Below are 18,682 nucleotides of genomic sequence, written 5' to 3'. Positions count from 1 at the left end.
CACAAAAAAACAGCAATCATAAATGCTCTGGACTGAGAGTTTCACAGCAAGCACAGCTGAACCCGGGATGGTCCAGCCCTGTGGGGGAGGGGTGTCTGCCATTACCGAGGCAGTCCACCACTACGGAGGTAGTTTGCCATTGCTGAGGCAGGCGGCCATTGCCGAGGCAGCCCGCCATTACAGAGAGAGTCCGCCATTACAGAGGTGGGCCACCATTGCCAAGGCAGTTCTAACTACACCCATATAAACAGAACTGCAGGGAAGTTCACATAGCAGCTGGGCGGAGCCCACAGCAGCACAGCAAAGTTTCTGCAGGGAGACAGTGACAAGGCTGCTTCCTCGCTGCTCAGGGCAGCCCTGAAAAAAGGCAGCAACACAACAGAAACTCATAAAAAAAGTGCTAACTCCCCGGGACAGAGAACCTGAGAAAAAAAGGCGGGGGAGGTTTATGAGTTCTGCTGCCACAGACTTAAACGTACCTGCCCAGTAGCTCTGAATGAAAAATGGAGCTCACAGCTCAACACCTGAGCTCCTATAAATGGCAGACTGTCTCCTCAAGCAGCTCCCTGACCCCCAAATATCCAAAGAGTCACCTCATAAAGGAGAGCTCAGACTGACATCTGGTGGGTATTCTTCTGGGACAGAGATAGCAGAAGAAGAAACTGGCAGCAACCCTTACTGTTCTGCAGCCACTGCAGGTGATCCCCAGGCAAGCAGGACCTGGAGTGGACCTCAGCAGTCCTACAGCAGAGGGGCCAGACTATTAGAAGGAAAACTAAGAAACAGAAAGAAATAACTTCATCATCAACAAACTGGATGTCCACTCAGAGAACCAATCTGAAAGTCAACAACTACAAAGACAACAGGTGGATAAATCCACAAAGATGGGAAGAAACCAGTGTAAAAAGGATGAAAACACCTGAAACCAGAACCCCTTTCCTCCTATAAGGAAACACAACTCCTCACCAGCAAGGGAACAAGGCTGGATGGAGAATGAGTGTGACGAATTGACAGAATCAGGCTTCAGAAGGTGGATAATAAGAAAATTTTGTGAGCTAAAAGAACATGTTCTAACCCAATGCAAAGAAACTAAGAACCTTGAAAAAAGATTTGATGAAATGCTAACAAGAATAAACAACTTAGAGAGGAATATAAGTGAATCGATGGAGCTGAAAAACACAACAGGAGACCTTCACGAAGCATACACAAGTTTCAACAGCTGAATTGACAAAGCAGAAGAAAGGATATCAGAGGTCAAAGATCAACTCAATGAAATGCAATGAAAATGCAAGGCATTTGAGAAGGCAAGATTAGAGAAAAAAGGGTAAAAAGGTATAAACAAAGTCTCCAAGAAATATGGGACTATGTGAAAAGACCTAATCTATGTTTGATAGGTGTACCTGAATGTGACGGAGAGAACGGATCCAAGCTGGAAAATACTCTTCAGGATATTATCCAGGAAAACTTCCCCAACCTAGCAAGGCAGGCCAATATTCAAGTCCAGGAAATACAGAGAACACCACAAAGATATTCCTCAAGAAGAGCAACCCCAAGGCACATAATTGTCAGATTCACCAGAGTTGAAATGAAGGAGAAAATGCGAAGGGCACCCAGAGAGAAAGGTCGAGTTACCCACAAAGGGAAGCCCATCAGACTCACAGCAGATCTCTCGGCAGAAACCCTACAAGCCAGAAGAGAGTGAGGGTGAATATTCAACATCCTTAAAGAAAAGAACTTTCAACCCAGAACTTCATATCCAGCCAAACTGAGCTTCATAAGTGAAGGAAAAATAAAATCCTTTGCGAAAAAGCAAGTACTCAAAGATTTTATCACCACCAGGCCTGGTTTACAAGAGCTCCTGAAAGAGGCACTAAACATAGAAAGGAACAACCAGTACCAGCCACTCCAAAAACATACCAAATGGTAAAGAGCACCAACACAATGAAGAAACTGCATCAACTAATGGACAAAACAGCCAACTAGCATCAAAATGGCAGGATCAAATTCACACATAACAATATTAACCCTAAATGTAAATGAGCTAAATGCCCCAATCAAAAGACACAGACTGGCAAATTGGATAAAAACCCAAAACTCATTGGTGTGCTGTATCCAGGAAACCCATCTCACATGCAAAGATACACAAAGGCTCAAAATAAAGGGATGGAGGAAGATTACAAAGCAAATGGAGAGCAAAAAAAAGCAGGAGCTGCAATTCTCGTCTCGGATAAAATAGACTTTAAAGCAACAAAGATCAAAAGAGACAAAGAAGGACATTATATAATGGTAAAAGGATCAATGCAACAAGAAGAGCTAATGATTCTAAATATATATGGACCCAATACAGGAGCACCCAGATATATAAGGCAAGTTCTTAATGACTTACAAAGAGACTTAGATTCCCACACAATAATAGTGGCAGACTTTAACACCCCATTGTCAATATTAGACAGATCAATGAGACAGAAAATTAACAAGGATATCCAGGATTTGAACTAAGACCTGGAACAAGCAAACCTAATAGACATTTACAGAACTCTCCACCCCAAATCCAGAGAATAAACATTCTTCTCAGCACCACATCACACCTACTCTAAAATTGACCACATAATTGGAAGTAAATCACTCCTCAGCAAATGCAAAAGAATGGAAATCATAACAAACAGTCTCAGACCACAGTGCAATCAAGTTAGAACTCAGAATTCAGAAACTAACTCAGAACCGCACAGCTTCATGGAAACTGAACAACTGGCTCGTGAATGTTGACTGGATAAACAATTAAATGAAGGCAGAAATAAAGATGTTCTTTGAAACCAACAAGAACGAAGACACAACATACCAGAATCTCTGAAACACATTTAAAGCAGTATCTAGAGGAAAATATATAGCAATAAATGCCCACATGAGAAGCAAGGAAAGATCTAAAATCGACACCCTATCGTCAAAATTGAAAGAGCTAGAGGAGCAAGATCAAAAAAAACTCAAAATCTAGCAGAAGACAAGAAATAACTAAGATCAGAGCAGAACTGAAGGAGATAGACACACACACAAAAAAAAAAAACCTTCAAAAAATCAATAAATCCAGGAGCTGTTTTTTTGAAAACATCAACAGAATAGACAGACCACTAGCCAGATTAATAAAAAAGCAAAGAGAGAATAATCAAATAGATGCAATAAAAAATGATAAAGGGGATATCACCACAGATTCCACAGAAATTCAAATCATCATCAGAGATTATTACAAACAACTCTATGCATGTAAACTAGTAAACCTGGAAGAAATGGATAAATTTCTGGACACTTGCCTCCTCCCAAGCCTAAACCAGGAAGAAGTCAAAACCCTGAATAGACCAATAACAAGGTCTGAAGTTGAGGCAGCAGTTAAGAGCCTACCACACAAAAAAAGCCAGGTCCAGATGGGTTCACAGCCGAATTCTACCAGACACACAAAGAGGAGCTGGTACCATTCCTTCTGAAACTATTCCAAATAATCCGAAAAGAGGGAATCCTTCCCAAATCATTTTATGAGACCAATATCATCCTGATACCAAAACCTGGCAGAGATTCAGCAAGAAAAGAAAACTTCAGGCCAATATCCATGATGAACATAGATGCAAAAATCTTCAATAAAATACTGGCAAACTGATTACAACAGCACATGAAAAAGCTTATCCACCATGATCAAGCAGGCTTCATCCCAGGGATGCAAGGCTGGTTCAACATACACAAGTCTATAAATGTAATTCACCACATAAACAGAATCAAAAACAAAAACCACATGATTATCTCAATTGATGCAGAAAAGGCCTTTGACAAAATTCAACAGCTCTTTAGGCTAAAAACCCTCAATAAACTAGGTATTGATGGAACATATCTCAAAATAATAAAAGCTATTTATGACAAACCAACATCCAATATCATACTGAATGAGCAAAAACTGGAAGCATTCCCTTTGAAATCTGGCACTAGACAAGGATGCCCTCTCTCACCACTCCTATTCAATATAGTACTGGAAGTTCTAGCCAGAGCAATCAGGCAAGAAAAAGAAATAAAAGGGTATTCAAATAGGAAAGGAGGAAGTCAAATTGTCTCTATTTGCAGATGACATGATTGTACATCCAGAAAATCCCATTGTCTCAGCCCAAAATCTCCTGAAACTGATAAGCAACTTCAGCAAAGTGTCAGGATACAAAATCAATGTGCAAAAATCACAAGCATTCCTATACACCAATAGCAGACTGAAAGAGAGCCAAATCAAGAACGAACTGCCATTGACAATTCCTACAAAGAGAATAAAATACCTAGGAATACAACTAACAAGGAATGTAAAGGACCTCTTCAAGGAGAACTACACTGCTCAATGAAATAAGAGAGGACACAAACCGATGGAGAAACATTACATGTTCATTGTTAGAAAGAATCAATATCGTGAAAATGACCATAGTGGCCAAAGTAATTTACAAATTCAAAGCTATCCCCATCAAACTACCAATGACCTTCTTCACAGAACTGGAAAAAAACACCTTAAACTTCATATGGAACCAAAAGAGAGCCCGCATAGCCAAGTCAATTCTAAGCAAAAGGAACAAAGTGGGAGGCATCACACTATCGGACTTCAATCTAGACTACAAGGCTACAGTAAAGTAATCAAAACAGCATGGTACTGGTACCAAAACAGAGATATAGGCCAATGAAACAGAAGGGAGGCCTCGGAGGCAACATCACACATCTACAACTATCTGATCTTTGACAAACCTGACAAAAGCAAGCAATGGGGAAAGATTCCCTATTTAATAAATGGTTTGGAAAAACTGGCTAGCCATGTGCAGAAAGCAGAAACTGGACCCCTTCCTGACACCTTACACTAAAATTAACTCCGGTTGGATTAAAGACTTAAACATAAGACCTAACACCATAAAAACCCTAAAAGAAAATCTAGGCAAAACCATTCAGGACACAGGTGTAGGCAAGAACTTCATGACCAAAACACCAAAAGCATTGGCAACAAAAGCCAAAATAGACAAATGGCACCTAATCAAACTCCACAGCTTCTGCACAGCAAAAGAAACAGTCATTAGAGTGAATTGGCAACCAACAGAATGGGAAAAAATTTTTGCAGTCTACCCATCTGACAAAGGGCTGATATCCAGAATTTACAAAGAACTAAAACAGATTTACAAGAAAAAAACAAGCCCATTCAAAAGTGGGTGAAGGATATGAATAGACACTTTACAAGAGAAGACATACATGAGGCCAACAAACATATGAAAAAATACTCACCATCACTGGTCATTAGAGAAATGCAAATCAAAACTACATTGAGATACCATCTCACGCCAGTTAGAATGGCGATCATTAAAAAATCTGGAGACAACAGATGCTGGAGAGGATGTGGAGAAACAGGAACACTTTTACACTGTTGGTGGGAGTGTAAATTAGTTCAGCCATTGTGGTAGACAGTATGGCGATTCCTCAAGGATCTAGAAATAGAAATTCCATTTGACCCAGCAATCCCATTACTGGGTATATATCCAAAGGATTATAAATTGTTCTACTATAAGGACACATGCACACGAATGTTCACTGCAGCACTGTTCACAATAACAAAGACCTGGAACCAACCCAAATGTCCATCGATGATAGACTGGACAGGGAAAATGTGGCACATATACACCATGGAACATTATGCAGCCATAAAAAATGATCAGTTAGTGTCCTGTGTAGGGACATGGATGAACCTGGAAACCATCATTCTCAGCAAACTGACACAAGAACAGAAAATCAAATACCGCATGTTCTCCCTCATAGGTGGGTGTTGAACAATGAGAACACATGGACACAGGGAGGGGAGCATCACACACTGGGGTCTGTTGGGGGGAAATAGGGGAGGGACAGCAGGGGGTGGGGAGTTGGGGTTGGGGAGAGATAGCATGGGGAGAAATGCCAGATATAGGTGAAGGTGAGGAAGGCAGCAAATCACACTGCCATGTGTGTACCTATGCAACAATCTTGCATGTTCTTCACATGTACCCCAAAACCTAAAATGCAATAAATATATATATATACAAAAATTAACTGGCCATGGTGGCAGGCACCTGTAAACCCAGCTACCCAGGAGGCTGAGGCAAGCGAATCGCTTGAACACAGGAGGTGGAGGTTGCAGTGAGCCAAGATCACACCACTGCCCTCCAGCCTGGCAGACAAGAGTGAGACAGAGTCTTAAAAAAAAATTAAATTGAATTAAATACCAGGAAATAAAAGTATAATTTTTTTTAATATAGAGATGAAGCCTCCTCTATTTCCCAGGCTGGTCTTGAACTCCTGTGCTCAAGTGATTCTCCCAGCTCGGCCTCCCAAAGTGCTAGGATTACAGGCATGAGCCACCATGCCCATTGAAAAGTCCTATTATAACCTATTATAATATTTATAACCTATTATAAAAGATAATGATGATGATAATCCTACACTCTAATGACAACCATGTCTAACATCTGTTAGGTTCTTACTATGTTCCAGCAATTGTGCTAAGTTCTTCATATCACAGGATAGACTTGTTTGGCCTGCCCAGCACTCATTCCCCCTTTTGGTGACGGCACCCCCTTTGTCCTTCCCTATCTCAGGTGATCCTGGTGAGCTAATACATGACAGTTTCCCCATTCCCAAGTTGATCCCAAACTAAACAGAAAATTCCATTCTCCTAGGCACAGTGGTTAGTTCAGGGATGGCCACTGGGAAAAAAAAATAAAATCCTAAGCCTCTGAACTGACTGAATGAACCACTTCTTAGCCAAGGGGACCCCAGAGAGAAACCTTAAAAACTGAGCCACTGATGATGGGACAGGAGCTTAGACACCCCTCATTAGACCGACTACCTCATTAACTGCCATTAGACGGTCTTTCCTAAGGGTTAAACAGAAACCAGTAATTTCAAATAACTTGCTCCATGGATTTCACTGAACTCCCCTCATTTTTGCAGTTCCAACACAATTAACCTGCATCCCCCTTCCTGATAAGAGGCCACCAACCATGGACTGTCTCTGGCAGGACACAGGATGGCTCTGGGTCCCCCATTTCACCTTTTGACATATAGAGCCTAATTTTAATACATTTAGATGTTAAATCTTAGTTGGGGAAAGTGGCTCATACCTATAAATGCAGTACTTTGGGAAGCTGAGTCAGGAAGAGTGCTTGAGCCCAGAGGTTTGAGGCCAGCCTGAGTAACACAGACTCCATCTCAAAACATAACATAAAAGAAATAAATATTAAGTCTCCACCCAAAGTGTACATGGGACATATGTAATGCACGTTTGCTTACTATGCATGCATGCATCCTCCCCTGTGTGAATATTCATAGCTCCTCCTAAAACCTGTTGAATATATGTATTTAGTCAACCCATTTGGCATAAATTCATTCCACCCTTCCCTCCCTCAAAGTATCTGCTTTTGGTTTCTGCCAGAGGCTATGCTTCCCAGCCTGCAGGATAGCTAGCTGCAGGTTGCAACCCTTGATAAGAAATCAAGTTCTCCTTTCCAAATTTATAGATCTTGTGATTTTTAAGTTGATAACCAGGGTCCTGCAAAGCCAATCAAGTTTCTTAAATAAAGATTTAGAGTTCAAGGTATAGTTTCCTTTAAAGATGTAAACCTGGGGCTGTCTAGCCATCTGTTTCCCAGTCACTAGCAGAAAATTGGTCTGAAAATGGAGCCAAACCACCAAAGGGTACTGAAAGGTGGAGAGAGAAACTTCATTTGAAATCCTGGACCATCAGGGCCCTTTAAATTGCCTGTAATATGAGATAATAAATTTCCCTTTGTGCTTCAGCTGGTTAAAGTAGGATTCCACCACTAGCAATCAAGAGTGATCCAGAATACAAGTATATTAGTACACTAACCATTTGTATTATTGTCCCTTTTTACAGATGAGGAAACTAAGGATGTTAAAATGTACAATTCAGTCTGCTTGTAGAAGCTGCACAATGGTCTACTGCCCTGCTAATAGGATAACCTAACTTCAGTGATTTCTACTAAAAACCAATACTGGTAATAACAAACTACAGTAAAAACTGGAAAACACAGAACAGCAAAAAATGAAATATACTCTACTCATTGTCACTACTCAAAGACAACCACTGTTAACAATTTGGTGTAATTCCTTCCAGGCTTTTTTCTGACGCATTACTCTAGTAATACATTATATTAACAGTTAAATATTCACAGAGTACTTTTTAAAAACTCTACATTAGGCCATTCTTATCTTGCTATAAAGAAATACCTGAGAGGGTAATTTATATTAAAAGAGTTTTAATTGGCTCAGAGTTCTGCAGGCTGCACAGAAGGTATGGTGCCAGCATCTGATCTAGGGAGGCCTCAGAAAGCTTTTACTCACAGCAGAAGCCAAAGCAGGAGTAGGCACTCATAAGGTAAAAGCAAGAGCAAGAGCGAGAGTGGGGCCAGGGAGGTGCCACACACTTTTATATGACCAGATCTCATGAGAACTCACTATCACAAAGACTGCACCAGCCATGAGGATTCCACCCCCATTTATAAAGAAAAGAGGTTTAATTGGCTAGTGGTTTTGCAGACTATACAGGAAGCATGATGGTGGCATCTGCTCAACTTCTTGGGAGGTCTCAGGAAGCTTACAATCATGGAGGAAAGCAAAGGGAGAGCTGGCACCTCATGTCACCAGGAGCAAGAGGAAGACAGAGGGTAGGGAGGTGCCACACACTTCGAAACAATCAGATCCCATGAGAACTCCATCATGAGAACAGCAACTGGGGGGAATTCTGCCCCCATGACCCAATCACCTCCCACAAGGCCTCACTTCCAACACTGAGGACTACAATATGACATGAGAACTGGGCGGGGACACAGAGCCATCCGTATCACAGTTCAACATGAGATTTTGGTGGGGACAAATATCCAAACTACATCAAACTGGTACTTTACATTTCTTACACGTATTAGGATTCCTGTATCACTATACAATATGTAGCAAAAAACAAGCCCCACCTTTAAGGAGGTTAAACTGAAGAAGACAAATTGAGGGCCATGTGTGTAGTCATTGAGCTTGCTCAGAAGTAAGAAAACATTTAAAACATTCAGAACCAACTGAAAGGTCAGCACCATGTACACAAGACCTCTTAGTGATACAAATGTTCACTTACCTACATTCCTGGAAAGAATCAAAAGTAAATTATAATAATCATAAAATTATTAGAAGTTTTTAAAAACATGCCTTTGAGAGTTTCATTCATTCAACAAGCATTTATGACTGAGAGCTCTTAGGTGCCTAGCACTGGCCTGCCTTGAGATACAAAATGAGTAGCATAAAACCCCCACCCTCCAGGGCCCCTCATTGTACCATGGTAGCCTGAGAACAAACAGGGACTAGATGGCACTGTAAGTACAAGAAGAACCCATGTGCAAAATGCTTCAGTCTAACTGTCCCGGGGACAAGGTCTTCACAAAGGCTCCTGAGCTGAGACTAAAGGATGAGTGAGGGGTTCTTCAAGCAGACAACAAGGGAAGGACACTGCAGGCAGAGAGAAAACATGTGCAAAAGGACCAGGGCAGGAGCAAGTGAACACAGCAGGGGGATTGTCCCTGTGGCTGGCATTTAGGTGGCAAGTAACAAAGCTAGAACACTCAGGGGCCAGAAAGTGACAAGTCTCTTAAGCCATTTGCAGGAATAGATGCTCACTGACTAATTATATTTCTGTGGAAAAGGAGGAGAATCTCTAGAATGACATCCACATGCCTGACTAGGTCCCTTCGATGGTGGGGGTGTCTGCTAAGCTCAGGAATACAGAAGAAGGAACAAGTCTGGAAGGGAAAATAGCAAGTTCAACTCTGTACTGGTCAACTTGAGGTGCTTATGGGACATAGAAATCTGGATGGGGAGATCCTGTAGGCAGAAGCCTATCCAGATTGGAATTCAGGAAAGCGTTTTAGGCTTAAGATATTTTAATAGAGGCCAAGGTAGGAGGATCGCTTGAACCCAGAAGTTCAAGATCAGCTTGGGCAACGTAGCAAGACTCTGTCTCTAAAAAAATAAAAAATAAAAAAATTAGCCAGGCATGGTGGCACATGCCTGTCATCTCGGCTACTCAGAAGGCTAAGGTGGGAGGATTGCTTGAGCCCAGGAGGTTAAGAGTGCGGTGAACTATGATCACACCACTACATGCCAGTGCAGGTGAAACAGCAAGACCCTGTATCAAAACAACAACAACAACAAAGATAATGAACTGACTATTTTCATACAAATTGGGCACAACCACAGAAAACACACAAAAGATTCTTAGCAACTCAGGGTGTTTTGAAAAGAAAACTTGCCTAAGTTTTCTAGAGAAATTAGCATTCTCTCCCAGGTGTGGTGGCTCATGCCTGTAATCCCAACACTTTGGGAGGCCAAGGCAGAAGGATCACCTGAGGTCAGGAGTTCAAGACCAGCCTGGCCAACATGGTAAAACCTGTCTCTGCAAAAATACAAAAATTAGCTGGACATGATGGCGGGTACCTGTAATCCCAGCTACTCAGGAAGCTAAGGCAGGAGAATCACTTGAAATCAGGAGGTAGAGGTTGCAGTAAGCCAAGATTGAGTCACTGCATTCCAGCCTAGGTGACTGAGCAAAGCCCGTGTCTAAAAAAAAAAAGAAGAGAAATTAGAGTTCTCTTCCTCTGACCCAAGGTATACTACAGTTAGTTTCCACATACAGCATTCAGTATTTATGTATTTATGAGTGAGGAAAGAAAGTGTAGTGGCCAGGCACAATGCCTCATGCCTGTAATCTTAGTACTGTGGGAGGCCAAGAACGGTGGATCACCTGAGGTCAGGAGTTCAAGACCAGCCTGGCCAACATGGTGAAATCAAAAATACAAAAATTAGCCAGGCTTAGTACCGAGCACTTGTAATCCCATCTATTTGGGAGGCTGAGGCAGGAGAATCACTTGAACCTGGGAGGCGGAGATTACAGGGAGCCAAGATCATGCCAGTGCGCTCCAGCCTGGGTGACAGAGCAAGACTCCATCTCAAAAAAAAAAAAAAAAAAGTGCAGAGTTTGGGATTGCAGTACCTACCAACATAGGACACAAACTGAACTCATAGTTAACCTGACATTCGAATGCAAATATCAGCATGTGGAGGCTTATGAAGTTCTGCCTAATTTTTAAAAAGTTATTTTTTTCACATGTAATGGGAAAGACTGCTTGAGGCTGGAGTTTGAGACCAGACTGGGCAACACAGCAAGATCCCCACCGCTACAAAAACAAAATCAAATTAAATATCCAAATTGGTTTAAAGCAAGCAATCTCTTCAGAAAAGTTTCCATCTCAGCCAGACATGATGGCTCATGCCTGTAATCCCAGCATTTTGAGAGGCCAAGGCAGGTGGGTAACTTAAGGTCAGGAGTTCAAAACCACACTGGCCAACATGGCAAAACCCCATCTCTACTAAAAATACAAAAATTAGGGCTACGCATGGTGGCTCACGCCTGTAAACCCAGCACTTTTATAGGCTGAGAGGCAGGCAGATCATGAGGTCAAGCGATCAAGACCAACCTGGCCAACATGATGAAAACCCTGTTTCTACTAAAAATGCAAAAATTAGCTGGGTGTGGTGGCACATGCCTGAAGTCCCAGTCACTTGGGAGGCTGAGGCAGGAGAATCCCGAACCCAGGAGGCTGAGGTTGCAGTGAGCTGAGATCACGCCACTGTACTTCAGCCTGGACAAAAAAGCGAGACTCCATCTTAAAAAAAAAAAAAGGCCAGGTGCGGTGGCTCACACCTGTAATCCCAGCACTCTGGGAGGCCGAGGGGGGTGGATCACAAGGTCAAGAGATCGAGACCATCCTGGTCAACATGGTGAAACCCCATCTCTACTAAAAATACAAAAATTAGCTGGGCATGGTGACGTGTGCCTGTAATCCCAGCTACTCAGGAGGCTAAGGCAGGAGAATTGCCTGAACCCAGGAGGCGGAGGTTGCGGTGAGCCGAGATCGCACCATTGCACTCCAGCCTGGGTAACAAGAGCGAAACTCCGTCTCAAAAAAAAAAAAGCCAGATGCGGTGGCGGGTGCCTGAAAGCCCCCATCCCATGGCCTTCATTGGGCTATCCATGCAATGGAATTGGCCCCAGGTAGACACAGGGCAATCTGAGATCCTCAGTCCCAAACAAAGCATGAGATAGGAACTCTTCCCTGCCTTCTGGAACCCTCATTCACCCCACACACCTCCTATTCTGAAACAACACTCAAAGGAAGAACTAAAACACTCACATTTAACCACCTTGCTCTTCTTTATTCACTTGCTTGGGAAGACAGGGAGTTGGGTTTTCTTTTACCTCCCTTACATCCTATCGCCATTCTTCATGACTCTAGCTAAGACTTAGTGGTAAGCAGGGCAGTACTTAAACTATAGGAGAATCCTATGAACTGGGACCTTCAACCTAGGTTTGAAACAAGGAGAATAAAAAAATGTAGAAAATTACCTCTCAAGACAATGCCCTGGCTTGCAGGGCTATTAACTTCAATAATCCTATCTTGCACAACAGAAGCTAAATATTTTCTCTTTCTCTCTGGCTTACTTCTTAACTCACAGACATCCCACCCACAGATGGATGACTCCAATAAACTAGAGCAAATATTCTGTATAGGAAAGGCACAAGACAGGAAGCACATTAATAATTTTCCAAAGATTACCTTCATTCTACATATACAATAGCTTTCATTATGACAGACAAGTGAATTATAACATAATCACAATCCAATGCACATAGACACATGTATGTATCTTTAAAATGCTTTTTGCCATCATATATATTACTAATAAAAATCTTACTCTCTTATTCTGTGATGTCTTCTTGTAGGTTGTCGACCTTGATTAATAAAGCACTAGGATCTTTTATTTTCTTACTTTTATTATGAGATGATAGAAAAATCCAAAGGAATACCTTAGATATTTTTAAATGACCAACAGATGTCCTGAGATGTGTATCTAATTTGTAACAAGCAGAGAGCCATTTCTAGGCAGTCTTTGATGAATACCTAATACCATTCTATTTAAAGCAAGGATGATAACAGCCCCTTCCCAAAACAATCCCCTCTTTGTTCCTGGACCAAAACTGTCTTTGTAAAACTAATGAAAAGCCACAAGATTAGAATTAGAGGAGGTCCTGAATTCTACTAAGACCTATGCATAGTTAGATAACATAATAACTAGTTGTAGTTTACTGCTCAGGAGTTACCTATGGTGGTTACAAGATTTGTAACTTACCTAATTGTCCCTATAAATGACATCACAATTGTAAAACCTAAGACTGGTATTTAACGCATTTTTTATACTTTTGCATTCTGGCCACCAACTGATTCCACATAGACCTGTGACTCATACCAAGGCACTAATTCAACCAATCCTATGACCTCCACCCAGGAACAGACTCATAGTAAGAAGACAGTTTCAACTTCCTATGATTGTATCTCATAGTATTCCCCATTCCCTAGCCCTCTCCTGACAAACTATCCTTAGAAAACTCTATCCTCTGAGCTTTCAGGCTGGCTGATGTTAGTAATAACTGTCCCATCCTCCCACTTGGCTGGCCCCATGATTATTAAACTCTTTCTCTACTGCAATACTGCTATCTCAGTGATTTGGCTTTATCTGTGCAGAAGGCAAGAAGAAGCTATTAGGCAATTACATCAGCCCTTGCCATGTTTCTCCCATCCCAAATACTTTTAAAACTCCAGAGATGTTGCACATGCAGACATACAAGTTCAGACAGTGATCCTCTGATATGCTTGGTTTTAGTTTTTCCCTCTGTCATAGGGCTCTGGCCCCTATCTGTCATATGTCTCCACATCCCCCAGGCCTTCTGATATTGCTAGACAACACTAACTTCTATGAACTTGTCACCTGCTGCCATCATGCTGAAGTACTGCTGCCACAAGGGACCAAAATTGTTAAGTGGTTAAGAAGGCTTCTCTCCATATTTTTTGGGTTTTTTTGTTTGATCTTTTTTTTTTTTTGGTACAGTCTTGTTCTGGTCCAGGCCAGAGTGGCATGATCTCAGCTCACTGCAACCTCTGCCTACCAAGGTTCAAGCAATTCTCCTGCCACAGCCTTCTGAGTAGCTGGGATTAGAGGCATGTGCCACTATGCCCAGCTAATTTTTTGTATTTTTAGTAGAGACAACGTTTCACCATGTTGGCAAGGCTGGTCTCAAATTCCTGATGTCAGGTGATCCACCCACCTCAGCCTCCCAGAGTGCCGGGATTACAGGCATGAGGCACCACACCCAGCCACTCTCCATGTTTTAGATTATAATCTGTTAGAGAAATAATATAAGCAGTGCTACTACTTGTGCCCAAATGTCTCAAAGAGCTTTTAGAAAACAGCTCTTTCAGTTTTCTCATAAAGTTTACCCAGCATGGCTTTCTGGACTCAGATACAAGGGGCTGAAATGAGAGCCAACTCTGAGTGGCAGATTCATACTATCCCAAGGATCACTATTTTCTCTCCAAAAACTGAGGGTGTGTTTCTGGGCCAAACCAGTGTATCTGACTCTTCTCTAAGATGATTGCCACTGCACGTCTCTCAGTGACTCATACAAATAGAGTTCTAGTGGGCCTACTTTAGTTTGCCAGACATTCCCAAGGATGTCTGAACCCAAAACACATACAGCCTGGGCTAAAGGTAGTATCTCTGCTATGTATTCTTTTTTCTTCAAAATATCTTAAGATGATAAATAAAGACTGCAAAGTTCAAGGTATTGCTGAAATGCTTGTAAGACTGTTATTCCTTGTTCTGGACTTAGCAAAAATAAAAACTCTTTTAAGATGCTGTAGTCTGTGGGGGCTAACTCCCTAAACTGAAAGATAAAAATGATCAAAGAGAAGAAAATGTATTATCCTTAAACTCTCATCAGATTCTCTCAGAGTTCAGCACAGAATTCAATGAACAAAAGAAAATGGATTTCTTATACTGTCCTTCTCCATTCCTCTGAATAAATTCAGCCCCCATTAGTGACTATTATATCAGAAATAATTTTAGGTCAGTTCCATTTTGAAATGAGGGGTGACAATGTGGAAAATGCTTTCTTTACAATTTTCCAGTGGTCTTCTTTATACTCTTCATGTATTTTAGTCAAAATGATGTTTCCTTCGGACTCCAATTCTTAAACCTCATTTGACACATAAGAAAAATCAAAATCAATCTTTGATCATCTGATAACCATTAAATCCTTAATTACAAATTACAAGGGAAAATCCTTCATGCTCTTTTCATAATAGACACATGTCTACCCTGCGTTAAAGAGCATCATGTAAGAGAGGAAACAACAATGTCCGCTTTGAATCAGACACTAAACACTAGCAAGCATGCTTTCTTTACATGTCACACAATGAAAGCTGACTTAAATCTTCTTCACCTAAAAGTTTTGTTATCTTAGGATGTAGGAGCAATCATCTGATAGTCAAATCAAAAATATTTTAAGAGATGAAGAAAACCAAAAGCAATGTTGCCAAAAGTAAAAAAAGTACATGTAATGAAAGGGATAGGACACAGAAAGAACATCAACAGCTCCCTGATTACACTGGAAGAAGGCTAAGACTCAGAGCCAAAGTCTCCCAGTCATTCTTCAAAGATGCAGAGCTGAGCAATTGTGGGACTCAACCACAAAATATATAACTAATTATGCCTATAGTTAGTTATAAGATTGGGGAATTAAAATTTTAAAATGAGCAGTATTATCAAGTAACCCTAAAACAAAGAGGCACAATAACTGGTACTACATTCTGAAATCAGGTTCTTTCAAACAAGTATTTCATCTAGAAGAACACACACTGAACTGTCACAGGTGATTATATCTGGGTGGTGGGATTCTGGGAGATTTTTACTTTATAGGTTTAATATTTCTGTACTACTTGAAGTTCTAACAATGAGTGTGCATTACTCTTATAATCAGAAAGAGAAAACATACTTTTCTCTTTGGTAAGTATATTAACATTTTCAAAAATTTTTAAACATTATGAACCAGTAAAATTTTTCATTTTTATTTATTTAAGAGAGTCTCACTCTGTCACCCAGGCTGGAGTGGAGCAGCACAATCATAGCTCAATGTAACCTCATACTCCTGGGCTCAAGCAATCCTCCCACCTCAGTCTCCCAAGTAGGAGCTGGGACTACAGGTGCATGCCACCATGATCAGTTAATTTTTTTTTTTTTTTTTTTTGAGAGAGACAAGGTCTTGATATGTTGTTCAGGCTCATCTCAAACTCCCAGCCTTAAGCAATCCTCCCACCTTGGCCTCAAGTGATGCCACTTAGCCAGGAAACTTTGAAGTAATTTTTTATTCATTCATTCCTTCATCTTTCACAGGAAATCACCAATTTTCTGTCCATTTTTCTCTGAAATGCATCTCCGTTTCTTTTTCTGTTCCCTCTGCCACTCCAGGTATTTGTCACCTCATACTGAATTACTTAAAATTCCTCCTAACAGGGTTTCCCTAGTTCTCGTTATTTAAAAAGAAAAAAAAAAATTGTTCTTTTTTTAGAGACAGAGTCTCGCTACGTTGCTCAGGCTAGTCTTGAACTCCCAGGCTCAAGTGATTCTCCCACCTCAACCTCCCAAGTAGCTGGGACTACAGGTGCATACCACCATGTCCAGCACTAGCTCTCTTCCTTTGAATCTATTTTGCATACTACTATCAGATTAACCTTCTAAAAATGTCATTTCTATCATGTCATATCACTTTCTGACTTACAATAAAAATCCTGTGTCCTTTATAACCTGGTCCTACCCAACCAAGATAAACTTATTTCTTACTACTCTCTTAAATACATCTCTGCTTAGGACAGCCCAGTCATCTCCCATACCTGGCTCCCCTCACCTGAGTCAGGCACTACTACTATCCCTATTTTACAAAGAGGAAATTGAGGCTTAGAGAGATTAAGTGACCCATTTAAAATATCCTAGCCAGAAAATAGGAAAAGCAAAATTCAAATCTAGATCTGACTCACAGCCCATGCTCTTCTCTATTACCTTCACAGTAAGAGATGAAAGGGAGAAAGCTTACAGGGAAGGGTTTCAGAGGCATCAAGAATTTCTTCTTTACCATACTCCAGTTTTTCCACACTCTCAAACTCAGTCCTGCTGGGATGAGTTTCCAAAATGCTGCCTAGCTTTAGAAACATCTTCAGACTCAGACTCTATCTTGAGCTGAGAGATATTCCAAGACAGGCCTAAATAACCCTCAATTAAAAGTAAAAACAGCAAATGACACTGAGAAAGTAAGTGACAGAGCTAACACTTAGGGAGCAGCTCATCTCATAACATAACATGATTAGCTCAGCTCACCAACATAACAAGCATTAACTGGCAAATACTGTATTTACCAAGAACCTTAGGTTCACAAAGAATTCACAAATTGCCTAGTGTTTCTGTTATCTATTGTTGCAGAACAAACCACCCAAAACTTAGTGACTTAAAACAGGAGTGATAACTTATTATTTCGCAGAGTTTTATAACCTGGGCTGGGTTCAGCTGGGCAATTCTTCTGCTCCACATGCTATCTACTAGGGCTGAAATATTCACAATGGTTTTTTCACTCACATTTCTTGGCACCTCATCTGGAATGGCTGGAATAGCTGGGGAATAGCCAGGCATTTCTCCTCTATTCCATATGGCCTCTCCTGCAAAGTAGCCAGATTTCTCTATTATGACTCAGGGTTCCAAGAGTGGGCATTCCAAGAGAACATGCTGCAACATGAGAGTGTTCCTCAAGCCTCTGTTTGTATCACACTTGCTAATATCTCATGTGGCAAAGCAAGTCACATCCCCAAGCTTATAGTCAGTTTTGGAAGAGACAACACCAGGGCATGAACACCGAGATGCATGATTCATTGGGGCCTGCCACATTTGATCGTGGCAAGCAAGTGCGACAGGCTGAGCACACCTTCTGACACCACATGGGATATTACATGGGATTTATATTTATTATTTGCTTATAGTCTATCTCCCCTAACAAGACGGTAAGTTCAAAGAGGGCAAGAGCTTTGTTTTGTTTATTCCTATACAGTACTTAAAACAGTGGCACAGAGTTAGTACCCAACATATTGTTAAATGAATATTGAGAAAAACATCAGAGACACTGGTTATAGAAGACTGCCAAAGTTTACAGTGCAAAAGAGTCCTATCTCAGTGGAAGAATTAAAGATTCTAGAAACATCTTTGGTACAGTTTTTGCCCTTTCCAGGCCTATAGAGGCTAATGAAGAGTAATGTTGTAGCTGGGCCCTTGAGTAGATGAAAAGGTCTATTGTGAAGAGATCAAATCCATTCTGTGCAGCTATTAATGATGATGGCAACCTAAATTTGCTATAAGGAAGTGTGTTAATCATACATTATTAACACAAAAGAGCAAATTTTAGAACTTTATGTAGAGTTAAATTCATTTGCATATTTTTAAAGCTATGCATATAGATGGCAAAAGATACATCTTAAATCAACTTTCTGAAAGATTCACCAGAAACTAGTAACCAGTGACTACATTTAAGGAGAGGAACTAGGATTCAGACAGGAAAAGTGAGGGAGACTTTAAGCTCAGTGGGTTTTATTATACTATTCCCCCTACTCTTGCACAGGCTAGGGGTTTTCCATTAAGAAAGTTGTTTTAAAAATATGTCTGGGGC

At 41.0% G+C, this 18,682-nt stretch overlaps 1 protein-coding gene across 32 annotated transcripts in view; it reads right to left on the bottom strand.

Moving 5' to 3' along the window:
* ZFHX3 (zinc finger homeobox 3) overlaps window positions 1-18,682 on the bottom strand; it is a 1,555,416-nt gene that overhangs the window by 1,532,818 nt on the left and 3,916 nt on the right. For 18 of the 32 annotated variants that reach the window (XM_054248756.2, XM_054248766.2, XM_054248759.2 and 15 more), the window contains 2 exons: window positions 17,605-17,684; window positions 10,519-10,641 (listed from right to left, as the gene is read on the bottom strand). The exons of 7 other annotated variants lie outside the window; for them this stretch is intronic. The gene's annotated coding sequence lies outside the window, so the exon portion shown is untranslated. Of the gene's footprint in view, window positions 1-10,518; window positions 10,642-12,275; window positions 12,446-17,604; window positions 17,685-18,682 lie in introns of all 32 variants that reach the window. 7 more of the 32 variants (XM_054248770.2, XM_054248758.2, XM_078357597.1 and 4 more) reach the window with 3 other exon arrangements.

The sequence above is a fragment of the Callithrix jacchus genome, chromosome 20, assembly GCF_049354715.1.
Source record: "Callithrix jacchus isolate 240 chromosome 20, calJac240_pri, whole genome shotgun sequence".
NCBI classification, from domain to species: domain Eukaryota; kingdom Metazoa; phylum Chordata; class Mammalia; order Primates; family Cebidae; genus Callithrix; species Callithrix jacchus.
Note: the sequence above shows the minus strand (reverse complement) of the source record. Positions and strands in the feature narration are given on the sequence as shown.